Genomic DNA, 26417 nt, shown 5'->3' with positions numbered 1-26417 from the left:
TGATAGATTATCTCAGGTTCACCTTTGGTATCACAAAATGACAAAGAACACTTGCAGACTGAATATAAAAATTTACTGATTATTGACTCCCACCTGTCCTTAACCCCAAAGGAGAAGAAAGTGAGATTCCTGGTCAGAAGGAATGCCCCACAATCTCACTAAGCTGTAAAGCCTATACAAAAAGGAGGAAAGCAGGCCACCATCTCAGCAACCTGTCAGTCACCTATGACACTGACTCCTTGAGCCTCTTCTGGTCAGATGAGAAACAGCTCTTCTACACAGTGAGGAGGTCTTAGCGGGTGAGCACATTCCCAGGTGCTCCAAAAAAATCCTCAGAATTTCCAGCTGTCAACAAGTGTGTCCAAAAGCTTCCCTCTCTATCCCCCACACCAACATATACACTCATCTAAAGTTCAAACTAACACTTAGAAAACCAAAAGCAAACTGCTCACAGTTTTAGAACCACAGATTTTAATTTGGCCAGTCACTTGGTGGTCATCTTAAGGGAGTCTCATGATATCATATCTAAACGTCAAGGAAAATGAAGGCCTAGAAGGACTGCCTCTACTACAGAAGATATTGAAATGCATGAGACTGAACAAAGTTCCCTAAGAAAAATGTTCAGAAAGACAAGACGACCCAGGTTGTACCTGAGGAACTCCATTTTTCGAGGGCAGGCAGAAGAGGCAGAATCAACAAATGAGACTAAGAAGTAGATAATGAGAGAATAGGGAAAACAAGAAAGTGTGGTATTACATGCAAGTCAAGAGACCTAGGGATTTTAAGAATAAGGGAGACATTAGCCATCAGGGAAGTGCAAATTAAAACCACAAGGAAATACACTTCTAACCCACTGTGATGGCTACAACCAAAACACAGAGTACAGATGTTGGCAAGGATGTGGAGAAATGAGAACCCTCTACATATGTTGGTAAGAATGTACAATGGCACTGCCACACTGGGAAACAGTCTGGCAGTTCTTCAAATGATTAAACATACATAATTCAGAAATTAAACACACATTAAAAAAATGCATGATTCAGTCCTACACATATTCCCAAGAAAAATGAAAATGTCCACACAAAAATTTATATTGTGACTGTTCACAGCAGCATTATTTACATATTATAGCCAACAGATTGGAACAATGCAAGTATCCATCAACAGACGAATGGATACTCAAAATGAAATATATACATACAATAGAATATTATTCAGCCATAAAAAAGAATAAAGTTGAGATATGCAACCAATAAAGTTGAGATATGGATGAACCCTGAAAACATTATACTAAGTGAAAAAAGCCAGTCATAAAAGGCCACATATTGTATGATTCCACTTATATGAAATATCTAGCAGAGGCAAATTCATAGAAACAGAAATTAGATTCGAGGTTACCAGGGGCTGGGGAAGAAAGAGGAGAGTTACTACGTAGTGGTTACAGAGCTTCAGTCCAGTATAATTGAAGCAGTATTGGAAATAGATAAACTATGGTATTTTAGCTATATTTCAATTCTTTAAAAAAGGAGAGAACAGGGGACTTCTCTGGTGGCACAGTGGATAGGATCCCACCAGCCAATGCAGGGGAAACGGGTTGGCTCCCTGGTCTAGGAGGATGCCACATGCCTCATGGCAACTGAGTCCACGCAAGGCAACTGAATCCATGCACGGCAACTACTGAAGCCCTGGCCCTAGAGCCTGGCTCCACAACCAGAGAAGCCACCACAACGGGAAGCCAGCACACCACAATTAGAGGGGAGCCCCCACTCCCCACAACTACAGAAAGTCCACACACAGCAATGAGGGCCCAGGGCAACCAAAACAAATACATAAAAAAGGAAAGGACCAAGAAGTCATGGGCAATTGCTCCTATATGGGGCAATCCTCCTGCCCATGACAACTAAAATCTCTGGGCAAAATATTAAAAAATCAACTACCAAAGGCACTAGAGAGCTACCAAAAGCAGAGAGAAAATCACAGGAGAAGACCAAAGTGTGGGGAGATAGGGAGTCGGGGGTTATACTTGGAAGAAGGGAATAGTCCTGGGTGAATTTCCAGGTTGGTTGGTTGGTTGGTTTGAACGACTTTTATTCTGAAGGCAGGTCCCAGTTTGTGCTATGCGGGACAGCTAAAATTAAGATAAAAATTCACAGACTTACTGGCTTGAAAAACCAGAGTTTGGGGCATCTAAAACAGCTAGCAAATGAAGGGAAGAAAGGAAAAAAGAAAGATTCAAAGAGAAGAGCACGTGTCCCCCAATTTCCAAGTATGAACTCTACCATAATTTTTGGCTGACACTTAAAAATTACACACGGATAGGGCAAGATGCCGAAGAAGGCAATGGCAACCCACTCCAGTGCTCTTGGCTGGAGAATCCCAGGGATGCGGGAGCCTGGTGGGCTGCTGTCTATGGGGTCGCACAGAGTCGGACACAACTGAAGCGACTTAGCAGCAGCAGCAGGGCAAGATGCAGGCTTCTCAGGTGGTACTAGTGGTAAAGAACCCACCTGCCAAAGCAGGAGATGCAAGAGACACAGGCTCAATCCCTGGGTCAGGAAGATCTCCTGGAAAAGGAAATAGCAACTCTCTCTGGTATTCTTGCCTGGGAAATTCCATGGACAGAAGAGCCTCATGGGCTACAGTTCATGGGGTGGCAAAGAGTTGGACATCACTGAGCAACTGAGCAGAGCAAGACGCAAGCAGCTAAAATAAAGCTAACAGAAATGAACAGAGATTTCAGCTGCTGCCCACTGCAGAGGAGAGAGTCTAGAGTTTAACTATTGTAACTAGGATCAAAGCCATAAAGGTTTCAGAGCCCTAAACACAGTGAGATGGTATGTGAAGCCTTAGGAGAGGACATTGCCCAGGGCCCTCACTTATATAATAAGTTTGAAAGGGCTTCATGTTATTATCTCTAATCAGATGATAATGGCCTGCTAGGAAGAGAAAGGTATTAAGAGGGACTAGAAGCCAATTCCACAATGCCATAGGAAGTTAGTCAAGTCTGCTCAGGGAAAAAGGAATACTAGCATGCACGACACATATCCGACATTTCTGATCTAAGAGATCAAAATCATGATTTCTGTACACCCAATAAAGCTAATGCAGAGGCCTGTATACCATGGACTCACTCTTCGTTGATGACATAACCACTTCTATGTGTTTCAATGTTCCCTGCTTCTGCTCTAAGATAAATAACCAAGTCTAGGCCAGGACAAAAAGAACTGTTTCAGGGTTTACTTCTCCAAAACCCAACTGTAGTACATGTAGTTTCGTCAGACCATTTTTTCTCTTAAAACACATACACACACACAGTGTATGTGTGTACAGTTAGGTAGATACAGCAACATAGAAATAAACAAGCTCGTGTTTGTGTGGGTATGTGCGCATGTGTGTCTGTTTAGACAATGTTGGCTGCTGTGCAAATAAAGAGAAACGTTCAAATTCAAGTTACACACTGAAGGAACAGTTGACAATATTTGTTGTCTAATTGAATGGAGAAAATGAAACAGTTCTATTTAAAGATTTCCCATGTTTTCTTACAGCTTGATTATTACTAAAGAGACAAATAAGAGTTTCTTATCAATCTGGTCTCCTCTTATTAATCTTTTCCATTCCCTTATTTAGCATGTATCTTAATGCTTTAGTTAATCGTTTTACACTGCTTAGGTTCTGGTAATAAGGAAAATCAGTAAACTACAAGTCTACAGTAAACAGCAAGTCTAACTTGCTTTATATCTTGGAGACTACTTTAGCAGTCTGGGTCTAGAACATATTCATAGTAAATCTGATTTATTATGGTACTATTTATTTTATTATACATATTTTTTTAACTGAAGAAAGTATCTTGGCTCCTTATTACTTTTGTTGATGGGTATTCTGTTCATCTCAGGGAAGAAAAATCTTTTATGACTAGCTCTATAAATCACTACTCCAGGCTTATTTCAGAACCATTTTTCTAAAAACATTGTTTTACGGCTTCACTTGCTTTTGGCTCAGGACATCACTCTCTAATAGGTCTTGTAAGGTTCAAGAAACATTTTTCTGTACTAAAGTAGCAGACACACACTATGCACTGAAAGTCCAAGACCCATTTATGACCTACATGACTGGTGAGTTTGGGAAGCTGGACACAAGTGGCTCAGTCCCTTCAGAGTTCTTTCCTGGGGTAACTCGCCTATGTCATAAACTGCAGAGAAGCAGGTCCTGCCCCTCAGGGGAAAGCCTGGGGTCATTCAGTAATGCCAAGAGACTAAGTTGGCCTCTGTTGCCTAATCCTGTGGAGGCCAACTGTTGCCATACACCAAAGTCATTTTTTCCAAATGGTCTATCACTGATAAGGCTGAGGTTTTTTTGATATTCAAAACCAAACAAAAAAATCTGTAGGGCCAGCAAACTCAGTATACCATAGGCCTACCAAAAGTTCCCAAGGTTTATTTGTAACCTAATCCTGAAAAAAAATAAAAGTGAAAGTGTCAGTTGCTCAATTGTGTCTGACTCTTTGCAACCCTATGGACTGTAACCCACCAGGCTCCTCTGTCCATGGGATTCTCCAGGCATGAATACTGGAGTGGGCTGCCATGCCCTCTTCCAGGGGATATTTCCAACCCAGGGATCAAACTCAGGTGTCCTGCAATGCAAGCAGATTCTTTACCATTTGAACCACCAAGGAAGCCCAACCTAATTCTATATACGCTTAATCACTTTTAACACCTAAATAAAGTAAAATAAAATACAAAATATTCTAATTCTACATTAGGGCACTTTCAGCATTTTTTTTTTTTTGCACAAAGTGTAAAGGGTTTTTTAATTATGCATAACACAGACCAAATTTTATTTAAGCCAATAAAGTTTTAACGAATTGCACACGTTCTGATTCTTTCTACTGCTTCACCTTAGTTCCTCCAAAGTCATAATCTTCAAGGTAAGACAGCCCTTTCAAAAAGAAGTTTTGCTCAATCCACAGCTGTCACGTCAATCAGCACAAAATTCTTTCATCTCTTTGATCTCCAGTGGAATACAGACACACTTCAAAATTTCCCACCTAAGGAAAAAGATTGTAATCTTTGGGATCCAATTTCCTGAAGCAATTTACTTTGGGACCATGGTTAGGGTCAGGAGATAGATCTGCTAGTTCTGAATTTGACAGTCTTTAAAAATATATTAAATTCAAATCATATTCACTCCTAAGCTATCACACCTTAGAACGGTACAGATTGTTGAGATATGCCAATATCTAAGATTTTAGAAGTTTGCCTGTTACGTTTTTCATAGTTTATTTGGCAGCTCTGTCTTGTAATTTTTTCCCACTGACCTAACAGTTCTATGAGTAAAGGAAACCACACAGTTACTCTATGAAGCATTTCCAACAATGTAGGTTTACAGATAAAGCCCCATCAGGACAAACCTCAAAGGGGCACTTTCAGCATTTAAACTTTGCAGTCTGTAGTTTTCCCCCACAGACAAGACAGATATACATTTTACACAGTTCTTACAGAAATTTGGCTTGACTAGCCTTTTTAAAAACTAATATTAAATAATTATTAACAGCAAAACTTAATTCTACATATAGAATTATAAAATGTAGGCACTAGGTTTTTTCTTCTCGGATATATATAGAGGATTCCAACACCTAAAGCAGAAGTCAGCAACTCTTGGAGGTTAATGGAGGAAAGAAGGTAGACAGGAAGAGGTGGGGGGAGGAAGAGAGTCTGCAGGTCATTCTCCCCCTTCCTTTCTTCCACCCTCTTTCTAAGAAGGTACAGTTTTACGAGGCAATTCAGGTAGAAAGAAAACAGCCCTATGATAACCTTAAGGTGTTGCCTTTGGTACTTTTGACAAAGATGATCAAATCCTCAACTACAACCTTCTGGTGATTTATGGGATGATTAAAGTTCTTACTGTGAGTTTGTATTTAAATTGATTTTATTCATGCTCAAAAGTTATAAGTTATCTACTTTTCACTTTGCTATTCCGTGACAAGTAACACTGATACAGAAAGATAATCATAGTATATGATCCTAAAGCTATTTTTAATACCTTCACCAATAAATTAATAATGGGGTTCATGGTAACAAACATTGGCATTTCACTCTGTAATTACTCACGTGCTGCACATAGTGTACCCCACACCTTAAAAATACCTTGCTAATTCTAACGAAGCACTTCCTGTGAACTCCATTCCTCTATGCACTGCACATATACCATTATTATCTCTGTTCTACAAATTAGGAAACTGAAACTTAGGAGGTTAAATAACTTGCCCAAAGTCACAACATTAGAAAGTGTCAGATTCACGTCCATAGCTCATGTTCAACTGGTGCTTTTCAGACTCTGAGACACAAATCACCCGAATACTTTGATTAAGCTGGCTAAGGACTGGGTCTGACATTTTACATTTCCAAAAGGCACCAATGCTGCTGGTCCACAGACCACACTTTTAGTAATAAATTCTAGATCACTTCACTCTGCTACCCAACTATACACTAGAAGAGGGTGATATTTAACTTAGGATCCAGTGACCTAAGCAAAAAGGCACTTATATCCTAACTCTAAGTACTGAATCAAGGCGCTGCTGTCAGTTTATGTGAAGAGTTTCAATTTACAATGAAGTTCTAGACCCAACTAAAATACACTTGATTTGTGCAATGTCTTTTTTTCTATTCTTAGGACAAAAGCCTATTTCTCCTATTCCCATGCAGATATACAGAAGAAAAACAACTTTTTTTTTTTAATTAGGGGGAGTGGGGAGGTAGACAAGCTTTTACAACTTGGCATTTGACTGAACATTACACATAAGAGCAGACACATCATTAATACACAAAGCTCTTGACTACTCAATTCTCAAATATGCCACAAAAAGCTTCAAAGACAGCTTGTCTCTGGATTTCTCCTGCTCAGCAACTTTTTAAAGGCGGGATTACAAAAAAATATTGTTCCAACTAGTCATGCTTGTCTACTAAAAACAACACGCTTCAAGGCCTTGCACTTAAAGACACCTCTGACACGAACTGAAATAGACTTACTTGTTTGAAACTAGACCAACGTTAAAATATGGTTAATTCCTGATATACTTAAAACTCATTTCTCTTTCTCAAAATCAAGCCATTTCTAAAAATTATGCTGTCTCTCTCTTGAGGGCTACCCAGGGTTTTCTGTGTTCGTGCACTCTATTTTTGCTCTTTATGTAATATTTGAATAAACATAATCAAGGAATTTATTAGATTTTGAAATTAAAATCTGGTCTTATGAACCAAATTACCTATAGAACTTTCTCCAACAGGTACCTTTTTTTAAAAAGAGTACTAAAAAAAAAAAAAGCACTGCCTTTTAAAATCACCTTTCAATATAAATATATTCTAATGTTCTTTTTGAAATGTAGAGAAACTACTTGAAAAAATAAGTAGAAGGGACTATTTTTATGGCTTTCCTACCAGCAAATAGGTACAAGTTTGGCAATTAGGCAGATCTGGATTTCTATTCTGGGTTTACATCCACTCTTAGTGACTGTGTGACCTAAGGGCAGGGTTATCTAAACTTGCTATGCCATAATTCTTGGTTTTTCATATAGTAAGCATTCACATAATTATTATTGCAGCAGATATTATAGAACCCTTTATATTATTAAAGAGAAAGTTAAACTTCACGGAATTTATGCAACTTGTCGAAGGTCACATAATAACTGAAAAAAAGAAAAATGAATAAGTCAGCTCTATCTGACTCCAAAGCCCATGATATCTCCTCTGACCCAGGTATTGCATTTCCAATGTAGAGTTATTGATTGCTTACCAGAGATAACAAGTATTTCTCACACGCCAAGTGGATCTTTAATTTTAAAAAGCCTATATCTATACTGTATCACAAGTGCCACCGACATCTACAGTATTGGTAGTAAGACAACCAATTATCAAATATCAACTAACTGGATGGGAAAAACATAAAGGTGAATCTCAAGTAAACACACATTAATATGTAGCTGAGGACAAAGATGACTGAGAAAATTAGCTATTAGGCCCTCCCAGGTTTTTATTCTAAACCTGTTGAAGACCCACTATGAGAGCATAGTGCTAGAGTAATATTTTACCAAACATTATAAGAGGGATTAAGAGTAAAGATAAGGACAATTTAAAACAAGAAAAAGAAACCAACTTAAACCACAAAGAATATCTAATAGCTGATGTTTTAAGTGATTGGAGATTTAATGTAATTGCATCTGAGGATATTCACCCTAAGGGGTTTTCTGGTGGCTCAGTGGTAAAAAAAAAAAAAGCCGTCTGCCAATGCAGGAGACTCAGGTTTGATCCATAGGTTGGAGAAAAAAAACAGCAACCCACTCCAGTATCCTTCCCTGGGAAATCCCATGGTCAGAGGAGGCTGGCAGGCTATCTAGATTGGTCATAACTTTCCTTCCAAGGAGTAAGTGTCTTTTAATTTCATGGCTGCAGTCACCATCTGCAGTGATTTTGGAGCTCCAAAATATAAAGTCTGACACTGTTTCCACTATTTCCCCATCTATTTGCCATGAAGTGATGGGACCAGATGCCATGATCTTAGTTTTCTGAATGGGGGTTACAAAAAAGTCGGGTATGACTTAGCAACTAAACAACAACACACTCACCTAGATACTAAGGCTCGTCTGTACAAAAGTGATAGTGGGTGAGAAAGAGTCTATGGACATGCAAGTGCTCAGTTGTAGACGCCTATCCTCTATCTTGGAGGCAGTACAAGGTCATGATTCACAGCATGGACCTGAGGGCACAAGGACCTGAGGTCACAAGGACCTGAGTTTAAGATCTAGCTCCGTCATTAACAGCTGTGTGACTTGAGTCAAGTAACCTCTTTAAGCGTTAGTGACCTCAACTGTCAAATGGGAATGAAAACCACACTTACTCTATACAGTTATTCATTTAACACACTTTCACTGAAGGTATACCTCACCATCTAGCATTGCACTGGGCACTGTGGATAAGGTGGGAAAATACGTGTAATGTGCTTGGCATGCGTCAAGAACAACCCAGGGATTTTTGTCAGTTTTGTCCCCTGCTGTTGCTCAGTACTGAGAACAATGACTGACAAGTAGAAGGCTTTAAATAAATATCTTGCTAAATAGTGAAGAAATTGGTTAGTGCCAGGTGGATCAGAAACTATTCCCTCTGCCACAACCCTTGTTAGACTCAGCCTTCTTGAGAATATACATATGTAAGCATTGCCAAAGAGGAGAGTGAAAAAGCTGGCTTAAAGCTCAACATTCAGAAAACTAAGATCACGGCATGGGAAACACTTCATGGGAAATAGATGGGGAAACAGTGGAAACAGTGTCAGACTTTATTTTGGGGGGCTCCAAAATCACTGCAGATGGTGACTGCAGCCATGAAATTAAAAGACGCTTACTCCTTGGAAGAAAAGTTATGACCAACCTAGATAGCATATTCAAAAGCAGAGACATTACTTTGCCGACTAAAGTCCGTCTAGACAAGGCTATGGTTTTTCCTGTGGTCATGTACGGATGTGAGAGTTGGACTGTGAAGAAGGCTGAGAGCCGAAGAATTGATGCTTTTGAACTGCGGTGTTGGAGAAGACTCCTGAGAGTCCCTTGGACTGTAAGGAGATCCAACCAGTCCATCCTAAAGGAGATCAGTCCTGGGTGTTCATTGGAAGGACTGATGCTGAAGCTGAAACCCCAATACTTTGGCCATCTCATGCGAAGAGCTGACTCATTGGAAAAGACTCTGATGCTGGGAGGGATTGGGGGCAGGAGGAGAAGGGGATGACAGAGGATGAGATGGCTGGATGGCATCACTGACTCGATGGATGTGAGTCTGAGTGAACTCTGGGAGTTGGTGATGGACAAGGAGCCTGGCATGCTGCGATTCATGGGGTCGCAGAGAGTCGGACACGACTGAGCGACTGAACTGAACTGAACTGAAGCACTGCCGGAAGTTCAAGTCTCCTCATTTGTTTTTAATAAGATTTAGAAGTCTAGTTCCTAAGACTCCATGTGAGATTTTCTGTCACATATTTATAGTGTTTTTAACTGAACGTTCTGTACAATAAAATATTAAAACATACAAAGGAGTAAAGTATGATGCACCTTCATGTATTCATCAACCAGCTTCAACAATAAGCAACACATTTTTCACTGTATTAAAATGTGTTTCCCAAATCTTAGCAAGGTGAGACTTATAAACTACCCATTTGGACATAACTATTAGTTCCTAGTCTAAGAGAAAGCAGGAGGTGTATGAGTTTATGCTCTCTCATACAGCTTTGGCTCTCGCATCAGCTCTCTTATAAGGTGGCACTGCATAGCAAAAATAAATTTTACTAGCAATGAGCATTCACAGAAAATATAGCAATCAATCCTCTCCTAAGCCCTTCCATTCTGCTATTTTGGGTCTTTCTGATAAATTAAAAGCAAATTTCAATGCAATCCAAGTAAGGTTTTTCGTTGTTTTGGTTGTTTTTTTTTAAAGGATCTCTTTAAATTTCAATTTTAAAAAGAACCAACAGGGAAGCCTTGCTACACAAAGATTATGAATGTAATAAATCAGCTCCATGACTTCCCTGATGGTCTAGTGGTTAAGAGTCTGCTTGCCAATGAGGAAGACACAGGTTTGATCCCTGGTCCAAGAGGATCCCACGTGCCACAGGGCAACTAAGCCAGTGATCCACAACTGCTGAGCCCACGCGCCCTCGATCCCAGGAACCGCAACTACCGAGCCCACATGCCACAACCAGCGAAGTCCAAGCACCTACAGCCTGTGCTTCGCAACAAGACAAGCCACTGCAGTGAGAAGCCTGAGCACCTCGAGAGAGTAGCCCCGCTCACTAACTAGAGAAAGCCTGCACACAGCAACAAAGACCCAGCACAGCCATGCACACATAAATAAACATTTTTTATATTAATAAATAAGTCTGCTCCAAAGACCTTCAGATCAGTATGTCAACTCCTCTCTGAGAAGCTTAAAACACTTCCATAACATCTCTCATTAAAGTGATTCTCAGTTTGCCATGAGAATCCAGGCTTCCCTGGTGGCTCAGAGGGTAAAGAGTCTGCCTGCAATGCAGGAGACCCGGGTTTGATCCCTGAGTCGGAAGATCCCTTGGAGAAGGAAATGGCAATCCACTCCAGTATTCTTGCCTGGAGAATTCCATGGACAGAGGAGCCAGGTGGGCTACAGTCCATGGGGTCACAAAGAGTCAGAGATAACTTGTGCAACTGACTCTTTTCAGTTTGTCATGAAAGGTGACGTGACACTCTGGGTCAGGCCAGGACAAACAACCTCTATACTGACGGTCTCACTTGAGGCCATTATGTGTAAAGTCATGGCAGTCCTCCTTACCAACCCAATCCTCAAAGTTACAGGCACATACTAGGCACTTTTTAATCACTTTACAAATTAATTAGTCATGTATCTAGTTCCATCAAACACAAAAGCACCCATGTGATACAAGTTCCATCAAAATTTTTTTTTTTTTTGTAACAGCTACAATGGCTGCTGGAAGCCATCTCATTCCCTTTCCAGGCCTAGATCATGGCCAAGTATAAGCAGGAACAACCAAGATAGGCTCTCCACAACCCTCAATCAGAGGCACACATAGCCATCTTCTCACATGTCCTAGGACAAACACCTACTCAATCTCAGTACAGCACCTTTTTCTAACAATGTGGCCAGCCCTTGAACTAACAGACACAGAAATTCAGCTGGTAAAATTAAGGTAACAAGCTACACGTCTTTTATAAACACAATAACCTAGGAGACGGTGAGAAACAAGTAGTACTCCAATTTCAAGTACAAGAAAATCAAAGTCATATATTCCTCCCTAGGAGAAATGGCCCCCTGGAAAACTGCCATCTAAGAACAGAGAGAAGAAAAGATATCACCACAAGCAAAGAGGGGCCAGGGAACCTCTAAGATTCCCAAGAGTCTATGGTTGTAAGTAGATTTCCCGAAGAGATAAAACTAGTTACCCCAAATTTCAGGTTTCTTCTGACTTAGACCATATGTTCTTACACAACCAGATTGATCTCACTGGCCCTCTCTTGAACCTAAACAAAACCCAGTTGTACATTTAGAGAGGATTTACTGCTCACAGCAACAAAAGTGATTTTCTACTGCACCCACGTGACTTCTTTTCTAATGTTCCTTTTTAAGTTAAGGCAATGAAAGGAGTTCTCCCTTGATGACATGTATACCTCAATTGATGCGCTTTAACATCAAACTAAGAATTAAGCTGTTGATAAGTCCTTGAAATCTGGTATTCTCATAAAACATTCACATTAATTCAAGCAAAACATTAAAGAGCATTACATAATGAGTCATACTAAACTGGCGATGAAAAGAACCACCATTAAGACACCCAGAGCATCAGTTTATCATAAGTTATCATTCACAGCATGAAAATAAGTTTTAAGACTAACATCAAAATACTCACTGAGCCCCCAAAGGTACCCTATTCTTCCCTTAAATACACAGCATTTACCAAAGCATTGTTGTATGCAAACACAAAGATTGCTTTCGCTAAAAACAAAACTATAGAACTTCTTTGTTCTTTAGAAGAACAGCCACTAAGTTATCTCTATTGCTGACCTAAAGGCTTAAGGGACCATTTACGGGAAAGAAGGTTGTGTAATTATGTAATTATGTTCTCTCATACAGCCTTGACTCTCACATCAGCTTTCTTACAAGAGCGTGGAGCAAATAAGACAGCACAACAGAGAAAAAATATATATATTTATAAATACCAGCAATGAGCATTCACAGAAAATGCAATAATCTGTATATCTCTCTTCCCTTCTCTCTTTCTCTCTCTCTCCCTTTCATCCATTCTGCTGTTTGGGGTCTTTGTCATAAAAACAAGGTCTCAATGCAGTCCAAGTAGTTTGTGGTTAATTACAAATAATATTTCAATATTAATAAACGGACCATTATTTTTTCACTATTTTAACAGATGCTATTCACAAAAAAGTTTTTAAGATAATGAAGGACAAAAAATACATAACTTTCAACCTAAAACTCTGAACTACTGGGCTAGCTACACATTACAAGAAAGGGTTTTACATATTCGTTCTTGTCTGTACAATTTTCCCTAATCTCTAAGAGAGATTATCATCGATTTTATTACATCACAGAATGTATAATTACTGTTGACATCTGACAAATTTCAAACAGGAAAGAAAAGCTTAATTAATAATAAAGTTCATGGGCTCTGACTTCAGGAATAATAGCATTAGCTGGATGACTAGGGCAAGTTAAAACTTATCTAAATTTTAGTTCCCTTATCTATAAAATGGGAATAATAAGAATATCTACCTCATGGGGCTCCTGGGCTTCCCTGGTGGCTCAGACAGTAAACGATCTGCCTACAATGCGGGAGATGGCGAGCTGGATTCCCTGGGCCGGGAAGATCCCAGGGAGAAGGGAATGGCAGCCCACTCCAGTATTTTTGCCTGGAGAATTCCATGGGCAGAGGAGCCTGGCGGGCTGCAGTCCATGGGGTCGCAAAAAGTCAGACACGACTGAGTGACTAACACTTTCACAGAGACCTCAGGAGATTTTGTGTGATTCTATAAGATAATGCACGCTGAAACCCTTGGCATTGTTCCTAACATGGCAAGTACTCTGGAAGTGTTAAATATCATCGTCCTCTATACTTACCATCACCATTTTGTTGTTGTTCAGTCTCAGTGTGTCCGATTCTTTGCGACCCCATGGACTGCAGCACACCAGGCCTCCCTGTCTTTCACCATCTCCCAGAGCTTGCTCAAACCCATGTCCATTGAGTTGAAGATGCCATCCAACCATCTCATCCTCTGTCATCCCCTTCTCCTCCTGCCTTCTATCCCTCACAGCTTCAGGGTCTTTTGCAATGAGTCGGCTGTTTGCATCAGGTGGCTAAAGTATTGGAGCTTCAGCTTCAGCATCAGTACTTCCAATTAATACTCAGGGTTGATTTCCTTTAGGATGGACTGGTTGGATCTCCTTGCAGTCCAAGGGACTCTCAAGAGTCTTCTCCAATGCCACAATTCAAAAGCATCAATTCTTCGGTGCTTAGCTTTCTTCACAGTCCAACTCTCGCATCCATACATGACCACTGGAAAAACCATGGCCTTGACTAGACGGGCCTTTGTTGGCAAAGTGATGTCTCTGCTTTTTAATACGCCATCTAGGTTTGTCATAGCTTTTCTTCCAAGGAGCAAGCATCTTTTAGTTTCATGGCTGCAGCCACCATCAGCAGTGGTTTTGGAGCCCAAGAAAATAAAGTCTGTCACTGTTTGCACTGTTTCCCCATCTATTTGCCATGAAGTGATGGGATCAGATGCCATGATCTTTATTTTTTGAATGTTGAGTTTTAACCTTCATCAAGAAGCTCTTTAGTTCCTCTTCGCTTTCTGTCATAAGGGTGGTACCATCCATCACTTATTATTTACTTATCAATCACAAATAATATCTTAGGCATTGTACTGGATCCTGGATACTTTATCATAGGTTTTCTCATTTATTTCTTTCAGCAACCTCATAAGGTAGGTACTGTTGTTATTGTTATTATTATTACTATTAACCCCATTTATCAATGAAGAAACTGGGTTCAGCAAGTAATTTTTCAGGTCCATACAATTAATAAATGGCATTTTTGTTATTGTTGTTTAGTCAATATGTTGTCTCCAACTCTTTGCGAGTTTATGGACTGCCAGGCTCCTCTGTCCCTGGGATTTTCCAAACAGGAATATTGGAATGGGTTGCCATTTTCTTTACCCAGAGATCTTCCCAACCCAGGGATCAAACCCACATCTCCCGCATTACAGGCAGATTCTTTTCCTGGTGAGCATCAGGGAAAATTCTAGTAAATAGCAAAACCAGAACCTGAACCAGAATGTATCTGATAACAAAGCTCCTTAACAGGTATGACATAAGTATTAACAGGTTGAAATTCCTCGAGAATGAGTAATAACGGATTCATTATCCAAAAGACATTATAGGTGACATTCACCTACAAGTAACTATACCAACTTCTGAATGCTTCAGCCAAAAACAGAAAAACCGAATTCCATCTATAGATTAACTAACTGACCTTTCGTTTTCTTAAAAGCTATTTTAGGGATGCGAGTGATGATTTTGATAATATACCACATTTATATAATCCTTTGGTATATAATATATACCAAATATATACTATACTATATATATATTATATATATACTATAGTAAATTGATCTTCACTATAATCCCATGGATATAGATAGGAACTATCATCTTATTAGATGAGGCAAGTGAAAGGTCACAAATCTGACAAGTAACAGAAGAAGGACTCAAACCTAAGTCTTCCCGCTCCAAGGACAGAGCAAATTTTTTTACCCCAACATGTAGACCAACAGGTTAATAAATGTTAAAAACAAATCTCAAAAAAGAGTAACGGCTTCCCTAAAAAGAGTAACGGCTCCCCTCAAAAGGAGTCCACACATCACACTCATTCTCACCCATGATCAAAAGCCTTAAAGACAAAACAGTGTGCTGTTCTCCAAATGACAACATTGAAAGGAGAAGGAACGTTAACACTCTTCAAAAAGGATGGCCACGGGACCTAGAAGGAAGGCAGAGGATCACAGTCTCCAAGATAGGAAAATAAAATTATTTACCTGTACTAAAGAAAAATAAAGAAAATAAGGGTGAAAACTATACTGAGAAATTTAATGTATATGAGGAAGAGCCATCAGAATTGCTATACACTGGCAGTACTAAAAGACATGGATCCTGCGGTCGGAGATTCCAGGGGAGACAGAAAACTATATGATAAATACAAGCTCACACAATTAACTAAAACACAATGTAGTACACAGGATAAAAGGTATATGCTATGAGAACATGGAAGAGAGAGCAACACTTTAACAACCTGGGTAATCGAGTGATCTGTTGATCTACGGAAAGAAACAGGGAAAAATAGGAGATGCTTCAAAATACAAGAAAAAGAATTTCAGGAGGTGTCAGTTTGCTACACAAATCTAAGCTCAGTTTCTAATATAGCTGCCACTTACTATGCTTTTCCATTTCGGATGCCCAGTACATGAATCATTTGACCTGTCAATAAACTGACCATCCAAAAATGCACTGCTCACTAAATCCTGCTCATTAAGGGGTGGGCTCCAAGTTACATTTAAATCAAGTTACTCATTCTGTGACTGATAAATTAATGACTAAAGACAGCTCTTACATGGCCATTTTAAAGTAGACTTCTAGAATCATCTGCTAGCTTGAGTTGTACATCTTAACTAAAGACAACAGAAGATCTTCCTATAGATCTTCCTATAGATACTAAAAGGTCAGGTTCAAGAAAATCAATCAAAAAGCAAAGTTAAGATAGATAAAAGTGAAGTTTGCCAAGAAAAAAGTCAGAGCTAAGCATAGAAAAAAAATAGTAAAAACTTTAATCAGGCTGTTGCTGAGATATGCTGCAAAAACTCACATTCAAGTAATACTTATTTCATCCCAGTAGTCTCAAATTTCAGTGCCAATAAGACAAAGTAGGCAAAAAGACAGATTCCACAGGGAATGTGTTCTTATCCTGCAGGTAAGCAAGTCTTAAAATTTGCTGCATACCAACATCACCCAGGTAGTCTAGTAAGAAAGTACACTAATGTGCCTAAAATAGTAGATATTCTGAGAAACACAGAAAAACAAAATTTAAAACAAGCCCACTGCCAGCTAATTCTGATGGTTGTGGGTCATGCTTTGAGAAACAGCAATATTCCAGGCGTTATACTAGGTACTCTCAGATGTGTTCTTTCACTTAATCTTCATAAAGATCACATGACATAGATATTATCCTTACTTTATGAATGAGGAAACAAACGTCCAGAGGTTAAGATGCCCAAAATTAAACAACTAAAGAGAAAGAAAAAGGACAGGAGACCCAAACTTAACTAGCGAGAAAGAAAAAGGACAGAAGAGAAATTTGCTGTATTAGACAGCAACTTGAAAGTAAACTAAAGAAGCTGAAAATCAAATATTCTTAAAATCATTAAAAAATAAAAATAATAGGAAGTCAGAGAGTTTCATTATCTTGTGTCACTCAAAGACACAGAGACATGAAAGACCAACACTAAAAACTATACACTATTAAGTAATAATTTAAAATTATCTCTATAAAAAGAATGTCTATATGTGCATAACTGAGTCACTTTGCTATACAGCAGAGATTGGCACAATACTGTAAATCAACTATACTTCAATTTTTTTTTAAAATTAAAATTATCTCTGTAGTTGACTACATGCAGGCTGAGGCAGAGAGTACAAGTACTTTGGTATGAAGTCTTCCATGTTTAAAATTTACTTTCTTTGAACTTTCAGTCATCTTTAACAGGTAAGTTAAATACCTATTAAAATTTATTTTGATATAAACTTCATGGTGATTACACAGAATTATAATTTTGATAAAAAGAATTCAGCCTGTGGCCCAATATATATTAGCTCTCTTAACTGGTAGTACCAACTGACAGAGCATATTAACTAATTAAAGGAAGGAGAAAGCTTCAAAGTATAAGGAAAACGTCTCAGGAGCTGGCTGTAGACATGGTGCTCTGATAACCCTGTAAATTTCAGAAACTGAAACGCTTATCAAGCATCCCTGTATGCTCAGTACTGTGCCAGGCCCTGGAAATTCACAGGCAAATAAGACTACATCCTTGTCCTCAAGGAGGCTAAACCAAATGGGAAATAAAATCTAGTAAGAACCAAACTGGGAACTAAATTATGTAATATTACCTAATACCGCAGATTAATGAAGGAAATCAGTGAGAAGTAGTGCAAGAACAGTAAGTATGAACACCTCTTACATACCAAATACTTTCACACGTTATCTCTTTTAATTCTAAGAATACCTGAGAAGTAGTGTTCAAGGTGAAGAAAGCAAAGTTCAGAGCAGGAAGTCACTTCCCTCAACTCACGTAACTATAAGGTACACTGGGAGGTAAGGCTGAACAGAGATGGGCCGGATAAGACAGGACCACTTGCTAATCTGAGAGAGCTCAGAATCAGACACTGAAGGGACGTTTATTAAGGAAGACTATTATGTCAGTACTGCACAGAACAAACCAAAAGAGGGAAGAGCTATCAAAAGATACAGTCATCTAAGAAACTGCTCTAGAAAGAAGCTGCCCCTCACTGTCAGAGCCAGCCTGGCACAATCAGCTTTGGCTAACTAACGGAAGGAGAAAATTTCAATGTGTAAGGTGTTGGCTGTAGACACAGTGCTAGGAGCTGCCCAACACTCATAGCTAGTGGGTGACATCCCCCTGTTGAAAGTAATTCCACAAGCATCATCATCAGACAAAGCTATTCTGCGGCAAAGATGGACCAAGACAAAAAATAAAAAAAGACCTCTCTGTAACCATGAACATAAAACATGAACAATGTCCAAGCCACAAAAATGATCAAACATTCCCCATCCTGGCTAACACAGGTGACTGTAGCTTCTTTATCAATCATAGTTGTAGCCTCAATTCATTCCTCATGCCTTCTCAGTTCAGTTCAGTTCAGTTCAGTCGCTCAGTCGTGTCCGACTCTTTGCGACCCCATGAATTGCAGCATGCCAGGCCTCCCTGTCCATCACCAACTCCTGGAGTTCACTCAGACTCACGGCCATCGAGTCAGTGATGCCATCCAGCCATCTCATCCTCTGTCGTCCCCTTTGCCCCCAATCCTTCCCAGCATCAGAGTCTTTTCCACTGAGTCAACTCTTTGCATGAGGTAGCCAAAGTACTGGACTTTCAGCTTCAGCATCATTCCTTCCAAAGAAATCCCAGGGCTGATCGCCTTCTAGGTAAGATTTAAATCACTGAATCGCCCTGCTTCTTGACAGCATCCAACTGCAAGCAAAGTCTTACTTCCTTGAACCCTCTCCAAATCACTTAACACAAGCCAAATCCTACAACAAATCCCTTCCAACATCCTCTGAGACACCCCACAATTCCCCCATGGTCTGTGAGTTATCTCATTGCAATGAATTAACAAACCTTACTTCGTTCAATGGCTCATATTTTCCTGGTAGTCTTTGGGTAGAGGGGGCATTGACAGAGACAGGAGCCTGTACTAACCCATAGGCAGTGGGAACACAGGAAAGAAAGAGACATTTTCAGATAAGAATGAAAAGAACTAGTAACAGACAAAGAAGAAAAAAAAAATCAAGACATACATCGCTTGGAATACTGAAATATTATGAACTTAGAGTGGATCTAGTTAAATTAGCTCATTTCTCATAGGCTATAAAAGATACAGGAAGACAAAAATATTTCGTAGGCAATTTAGAGATTAAACAATAATGATGTCTGGGTTCCAATTCCAAAGGTTCTGATTTAACAGATCTTGAGTGTAGCTTGAGCATCAGGATGTTTTAAAGCTCCCCGGTGGTTCCAAGAGCAAAGTCAAGAGTCACTATCACAGAGGATGTTCATGACTGGGAGGAAGAAGGAAAAGCAATGGGAAAGGTGAAAAAAAGACCCAAGGAATTACTGGGGCCAAAAGCTAAAATGAAAAATCTGGCTTGAAGACTGAACAGGATTCCAAGATACAGAGCAATGAAAAATGATAAAGGAGGCATTGCACTTAACAAATGATACACAGAAACCAGATGGGACTGTGAAGATAGGCTTCAGTTCAGTTGCTCAGTCGTGTCCGACTTTTTGCGACCCCATGAATTGCAGCACGCCAGGCCTCCCTGTCCATCACCAACTCCGGGAGTTCACTCAGACTCACGGCCATAGAGTCGGTGATGCCATCCAGCCATCTCATCCTCTGTCGTCCCCTTCTACTCCTGCCCTCAATCCCTCCCAGCATCAGAGTCTTTTCCAATGAGTCAACTCTTCGCATGAGGTGGCCAAAGTATAGAGTTTCAGCTTCAGCATCATTCCTTCCAAAGAAATCCCAGGGTCGATCTCCTTCAGGATGGACTGGTTGGATCTCCTTGCAGTCCAAGGGACTCTCAAGAGTCTTCTCCAACATCACAGTTCAAAAGCATCAATTCTTCAGCGCTCACCCTTCTTCACAGTCCAACTCTCACATCCATACGTGACCACTGGAAAAACCATAGCCTTGACTAGATGGACCTTAGTCGGCAAAGTAATGTCTCTGCTTTTGAATATGCTATCTAGGTTGGTCAAAATTTTGTGACTGGAAATATGGTCGACTGGTAAAGACAGTATTCGGCATTAGCGAAGTCTTCAGGAGGGAAACTTTCGGTCCTCTGAGAGTGCCTGCCTAACAACTACACCTACCACCACAAACAGCTGTAACTGCGTAACTAGTGCCTGTTGCAGCTGTGTAGAAACAGATGCAGATAGAGTCCTCCAAGTCACGTTTCTTACCTCGTGTTCCCACACTGCCACCTAGTGGGTCAAACTGGCAAGGAGCTGATTTGAACTGACAGTGATTTCTAGGTGGCTGTGAACTCATTTGGTTACAAAGCAGATGGAAAACAAGATGAATTCAAGGGTTTAAATCTTAAGGTTTTCCTCTGTTTGTTTAGAGTAGAAGATAGGCTTAAGGTACAGGGTTTCTTTTGGGGGTGTTGAAAATGTGCTAAAATTGTGGAGATGGTTGTGTAACATTTTGATGTACTTAATGCCAATGAATTATACAGTTAAAAATGGAAAAAAATGGTCTTTTATGTTATATCACTGAATATATGATATGGTATAAGAATTATATCTCAAAAAAGCTGTTACAAAAAAAAGGAGGAAGAGGCAACAAATACAGGATGATCTCAAGAACGGTAGAAGAGTTTCAAAAGGATGTGAGAAATCATTCAATCCCTTCATTTCAAAAAAAGTAAAATCGAGGCTCATAGAATTAAATCACTTATGTTACATAGACAGTAAAACCTAAGCCCCCCAAAAGGGCACTATAAGCTTATTCAATAGCCTTCTCTTGTCTCCCAGCCCTGAGAACTGATTTTTCTTAAGCTTGGTCCTCAACAGTGCTATCTTTTGCTCAGTAACTTATTACCTGGGGATCTCAGCCACACCAATGACTCCAAATAGCACCACTATCATTACTACTTGTGTCTTTATTCCAACAATTAAAGCCGAAACCCTGCAGTCATCTTTTACTTCTCCCTCGCCTGACAATCAGTCAATGAACTGTACCAACTCTTCTCTCAAAAGGACCTGTTTTATTGCCAGGCGCTCTAACACCCTCCTAACTTAGGCCTTCACGAAAGGAAATTTTCTCTTAATTGGAATCCCCACCTTCAGTCCTTCCAACATCTCTCCCCAGTCACATTCACCAAACCAGTTCTCCTGCACAAGTCTTCTCAACTTTTGTACATTTCATATTGCTACTCAAAAATCTTTATGAGCTCCTCAATACCTACAAAATAAAGTTCAAATTATTTAGCCTGGCCATCAAGGCCTTCTGTCTTCCAGAATCTATTCCAACCGTATTCACTACAACCTTCCATACGAATAACATTCCAATACAGTCAAAATGATCTGCTACAGAATCTATGGGCTTCCCAGGTGGCGCGGGTGGTAAAGAACCGCCTGCCAGTGCAGAAGACATAAGAGACACAGGGTCGATCCCTGGGTCAGAAAGATCCCCTGGCGGAGGGCATGACAACCCACTCCAGTATTCTTGCCTGGAGAATCCTATGGGGAGAGGAGCCTGGTGGGCTACAGTCCACAGGGTCACAAAGAGTCAGATAAGATTGAAGCGACTGAGCAGATACGCATAGAATCTATATGCATCTCTCCACTAGTTATGCCCCATAGCTATTATCTATTTCACTTATATTTACTATTAATCTGTTTGTCTCCCCCACCACCACCACCACCCCGTTTCCTAAAAGTTCTCAGTTCAGCCTTACCTGTAGGGCTTTAAAGATGCGGCCCGGACATCTGGATATTTTTTAAAAATTCTACAAGTAAATTTTACAAGGAGTGAACACCAATGTTTCATAGACTTTAAGAAAGTCTTCTGTAAAATGGTTAAGTTTTCAGTACCTAAACTATCTAATATCATACAGTCAAAAAACAAAAACCTGTCCAGAGAAACTGTTTCCTAAATATCCAAGCATTCTTTTCTTGATCATCTGTACAACATCAATCTAATTAATATCTATTTCTTAATAAGAGTAAACACAGTAGTTGAAAAATGCCAACAAGAATTAAATTTTTATATATTCATGAAGTTGATTTGTGAGAAATATCACAACCATTCAAATTAAAAACACAACTTCATACATGCTTGTCCCACATATGGTGATTATTTAAATATGAACAGAACATGCTAATGTAAATATCCAGTTTGAAATTCAACTGCAGAATTATTTAAGGTATCCTAAGTAGCTTGACTAAGCCCAGCTGTCAATTTCACCCTAGCCCTTGAATTTAAAGATGCAAAGAACGGAGTTAGTTATGGTGAAAAAGAGAGTAGTTGTCAACTCAGACTGAACATTATAAAAACCTGGAGAGTCTTAAAATTTCTATGCTCAAACCATACTCTAAACCAAATGAAACAGAATCTCTGGCTGGGACCCATGCATCAGTATTCTTTTAAAGGTGCTTCCCATGGGTGCACAATGTTGAGAACCTATGAATCAGAAAATCTCTCAGAGAAATCTGAGGCTCACAACTGTTTAGAGACGGAAACAAAGAGGGGGGAGGTCGCAGTTCTCTCACTGATTTATGAATGACTTTTATGTATTAAAGATATATGCTTTTCTGTGTTACAAATATGTCCCTCAGTTTCTTGGCTTCCCATTGTAAGACAGTTCTTTCATGAAGCCAAATCTGTTGATCTATCAATCTATCTTTATTCCCTTATGAGATTTCTCTCATCGTTTTTGCCTTGATGGCTAACAACAACAACAAACCAAACCAGAGAACTCCATAACATTAAAATTTTCAACCAAAGTAATGAATAAAAATCAACATTAATCTAGGACTATAAATGCTCTTAAGTATTTTAAATTGAACGTGAATAGCCCATGTGTAAAATAGTAAAATGGCAACAATCTAACTTTAAAAAGGCAATTTTTTACTGGATTCAGACAAGTAAAGTAATGGTTTTGCAACTTTTACTTTTAAAACAAAATGTGTAAGGTGTTTGTCACATGGGTGAACTGAAAAGGAACAGTTCAGATATATACCTATGCCTCTGGAAAAGCAACCATTTGAGTTCTAAGATCAGAATGTGATATAGAAGAAGAGGTCATTGCAGCCAGTCACATTTATTATTTTCATCCTAGTAAGTAATTATTATAGCAAAAGCTAGGGGGGAAATTAATTGCACAAAATATTTCCTAGTAATAAATTCCATTATAAATAGATCAAAGGCACAATTTTTCTCCCATATCATCACAAATCCAACTACCAGTTTCAGACAAGATTTTTTGACTTTCAGTATGAATAACATGATCAATATTATTAATAAGGCACTGTTGGGAATTCCATGATGACTCAGTGGTTAGGACTCCAGACTGTCACTGCCAAGGGCTCGGGTTCAATCCTTGGTCCGGGAACTAACATCCCTCAAGCCTCATGGCATGGCCAAAACAATAAATAAGGCACTGTTACCATATCAGTTTGCCAGTGCTCTTTCATTATGATGAGTTTTATATAGATATTTATGACAAAATTTGATTCTGGTTGGAGTATTTTTGGTTCAAATTCAAAACAAACATTATGGGAAATGTCAGAGGTTGAGAACAGTCATGAAGGCGATCACTCAGGGAAAATAACTGTTTTTTTTTAATATTTCTTTGGGCTTTCCTGGTGGCTCAGACAGTAAAGAATCTGCCTGCAGTGCAGGAGACAGGGGTTCAATCCCTGGGTCGGGAACTACGTAATCATTTATTTGGCTGCACTGGGTCTTTAGTTGTGGCACCTGTAATCTTTGCTGTGTCGGATGGGATCTTTCGTTGTGGCACACGGAGTCTCTAGTTGTGGTGTGCAGGTTCAGTAGTTCCAGCATGCGACCTTAGTTTCTCCACCACATGTGGGATCTTCATTTCCTGACCAGGAATCAAACCTGCGTCCCTTGCATTAGCAAGGAGGATTCTTAACCACTGGACCACCAGGGAACTCCCGATATTAAGCTTTAACAGCTGAAAACCAAGCCCCTGAGTTCAGTTCAGTTGCTAAGTCGTGTCCGACTCTTTGCGACCCCATGAATCACAGCACGCCAGGCCTCCCTGTCCATCACCAACTCCCGGAGATGTCAGTCAGAAAGTGAGGATAAGAGGACAGGTTAAAGAAACAGGACAAATGAGGCTGCCTCAAAGTGGCTGGTAAGTTTTTCAGTTCAGTTCAGTTCAGTTCAGTCTCTCAGTTGTGTCCGACTCTTTGCGACCCCATGAATCGCAGCACACCAGGCCTCCCTGTCCATCACCAACTCCCGGAATTCACTCAGACTCACAGCCATCGAGTCAGTGATGCCATCCAACCATCTCATCCTCTGTCGTCCCCTTCTCCTCCTGCCCCCAATCCCTCCCAGCATCAGAGTCTTTTCCACTGAGTCAACTCTTCGCATGAGGTAGCCAAAGTACTGGAGTTTCAGCTTCAGCATCATTCCCTCCAAAGAAATCCCACGGCTGATCTCCTTTAAAATGGACTGGTTGGATCTCCTTGCAGTCCAAGGGACTCTCTCAAGAGTCTTCTCCAACACCACAGTTCAAAACCATCAATTCTTTGGTGCTCAGCTTTCTTCACAGTCCCACTCTCGCATCCATACATGACCACTGGGAAAACCATAGCCTTGACTAGACGGACCTTTGTTGGCAAAGTAATGTCTCTGCTTTTCAATGTGTTATCTAGCTTGGTCATAACTTTTCTTCTAAGGAGTAAGCGTCTTTTAATTTCATGGCTGCACTCACCATCTGCAGTGATTTTGGAGCCCCCCAAAATAAAGTCTGACACTGTTTCCACTGTTTCCCAATCTATTTCCCATGAAGTGATGGGACCGGATGCCATGATCTTCGTTTTCTGAATGTTGAGCTTTAAGCCAACTTTTTCACTCTCCTCTTTCACTTTCATCAAGAGGCTTTTTAGCGCCTCTTCACTTTCTGCCATAAGGGTGGTTTCATCTGCATATCTGAGGTTATTGATATTTCTCCCGGCAATCTTGATTCCAGCTTGTGCTTCTCCCAGCCCAGCATTTCTCATGATATCCTCTGCATATAAGCTAAATAAGCAGGGTGACAATATACAGCCTTGATGTACTCCTTTTCCTATTTGGAACCAGTCTGTTGTTCCATGTCCAATTCTAACTGTTGCTTCCTGACCTGCATATAAGTTTCTCAAGAGGCAGGTCAGGTGGTCTGGTATTCCCATCTCTTTCAGAATTTTCCACAGTTTATTGTGTATCCTGAAAAACGTCTGCATGCTTTTCATCCACTGTCCACCAGAGGGAGCATCACATCTAATCAAGACTGCTTGCAGAACTCCCAAATAGAAAGTAGAAATCATCTAAAACATTGACCTGCAAAAATTTTAGATGTATATACAGCTTTAAAAGTAAAAAATCATAAAAATCTCCAAAATAATCTCAAATGTTATATTTATCCAATTATTGGATTGCTGAGAACTTAAGTTTAAAAATACTTAAAGAAATCACTGTCTTAATTTAGTGTAAATACAAGTTACACAGATATCTTGAAGTCACATATAGAAAATGTATATCCTGATTCAGTAAGTCTGGTGTAGCACAGAACTCTGCATTGCTAACAAGCTCCCAGTTGATAGAGATGCTACTGATTCACAGACCACATTCAGCAAGAACTGGATGACAACATACGCTGAATTTCCAAACTCATGTGTTTAACTCTTACATCAAGTAAGGAGTGGGGCCCTAAACATGAAATGCAAACATTTGGGTAGATACTCATGAAATTTGGCACCTTGAACTCCAAAATTATGTTGAATCACCTTTACCAGTAAAAGTGCTCTGAAGAGGTTGGTTTCCCTTTGCCTGAAGAACCTCCAAAGCCCTTCCCTACGCCAAGTGCCTTATAAAGGACTACTGATCCTCTCTGGGAACTACTTTCACCACCGTTGAGAGTTTCTAGATCTACGGCCAGATTCGAGTCTGGTTGGGCCCCAAGGACAAAGCTAAAAAAACGTGACCCATTTGGAGGTGAATAACACACCAAAAGTACTGCAAGATTTTACCAATTTCTATCAACAATAACTTGGGAAACACATATGGGAAAGGATGCTAAGAGTGCTGTAGTGTTGGGTTCAGGTGAAAGATAATCCTGTGTCTTTTTTTAGTATTTATTTATTTTTATTTATTTGGCCACAGTGGGTCTTCTTTGCAGCATGTGGGATCTAGTTCCCTGACCAGGGATTGAACCCAGGTCCCCTGCATTGGGAGTTTGGTGTCTTACCCACTGGACCATCAGGGAAATCCCTGGATTTTTTTTTTTCA

At 39.8% G+C, this 26417-nt stretch overlaps 1 protein-coding gene and 1 non-coding gene across 2 annotated transcripts in view; both read right to left on the bottom strand.

The window, feature by feature from the left end:
- SMYD3 (SET and MYND domain containing 3) overlaps positions 1-26417 on the bottom strand; it is a 743898-nt gene that overhangs the window by 704277 nt on the left and 13204 nt on the right. The gene's annotated exons all lie outside the window — the stretch shown is intronic.
- Positions 5287-5413, bottom strand: LOC128061897 (small nucleolar RNA SNORA18). Its single transcript, XR_008200752.1, has one exon. It is a non-coding gene; the product is annotated as a small nucleolar RNA SNORA18 (small nucleolar RNA).

This window comes from Budorcas taxicolor, chromosome 16, assembly GCF_023091745.1.
Source record: "Budorcas taxicolor isolate Tak-1 chromosome 16, Takin1.1, whole genome shotgun sequence".
Lineage (NCBI taxonomy): Eukaryota > Metazoa > Chordata > Mammalia > Artiodactyla > Bovidae > Budorcas > Budorcas taxicolor.
This window is presented reverse-complemented; position numbering and strand designations above follow the sequence as displayed.